This window comes from Nothoprocta perdicaria, unplaced genomic scaffold (genome assembly GCF_003342845.1).
Source record: "Nothoprocta perdicaria isolate Ctin4 unplaced genomic scaffold, notPer1 scaffold_262, whole genome shotgun sequence".
NCBI classification, from domain to species: Eukaryota; Metazoa; Chordata; class Aves; order Tinamiformes; family Tinamidae; genus Nothoprocta; species Nothoprocta perdicaria.
In genome coordinates, this window is record NW_020455491.1 from 1,586 (window position 1) to 2,655 (window position 1,070).

The window sequence follows — 1,070 nt, forward strand, 5'->3', positions numbered from 1 at the left end:
TCCTACATCCTCCAAGTCATGCTTAGTTGCAAAAGAAAAGTGTGAGTCTTCTCCTCCGGGCTTCAGAGTTATCTTTGTGCCTCAGTGTCTGGCAGTGCACTTGTCCCCTGAACGCTGAGCTGGACCTAAACATTGCCCTGGGCGTGACAACAGGCAGCCTGTCTGCCCTGCAGAACAAAGTTCAGCAAGAGCCAAGTGTCCCTAGCACCCCCGGTTTCCCCTAGGGCTTTGCTTCAGCCCCAGTTTTATGCCTGTGCTTGGCTTCCCCCAGCCCCATGCTGTCTACCCCACCTGGGGCCCAGGACCCTGTTAGGGGAGCAGGAGGGGGCTGTGAGGGACACTCTCTGTGTGACCTGGCCCCAGCCGCTGCAGTGTCAGCGGCTGGTACGAATCTGTGCCTGGAGCTGCCACGCAGGGGAGGAGCGTGTGGAAAAGGGGGATGTAACACAGAGCAGAGGGAGAAAACACTCTCCGCGAGGAGGAAGAGCAGGGCAGTGGCTCCAAGGGGGAGCCCGGAAGTGTCTCTGCCAAGATCTTCTCCTGCGTGATGCTATTCTTGTAAAAGGCCAGATAGGGAGGAGCCCTATTTCCTTATTACTGAGGCATGACTTGAAATGATTTTCAGTTCCTGAAGAATAAAATAGCTATATTTATTTTGAGGGCAAAGGCAAGAAAAGAAGGTTTCGGTTGCCTGAGAGACATGAGCCAAACCACAAGATATTTTCTACCCTTACAGAGGTCAGTGTAAGGGAACAGATGCAGGGCACAAAACGGCTGAGCCCGGGTGTTGGTTCTTTTCTAGAGCTTTGATGAATGAAGTAAACATCAAGTGCAGAATTCCTCTGTGGAGCCAGTGCAAGGCAGCCTGGTAAAACGCATGTGCTTCWGGGTATCTTTGTTGTTGTTGTTTGTTCGTGGGTTTCCCCTCCTCCTCCAGCCTTCAGCTAGCTGAACTGAGGCCAAGGCGTGAGGAGGAAGAGGAAGCTTTTGAATGCAGCAGTAGCCTGGGAAAGGAATCTGGACTCAGAGCCAAGAAGCGGGAAGAAATAGGTCAGACGATGCCAACACCA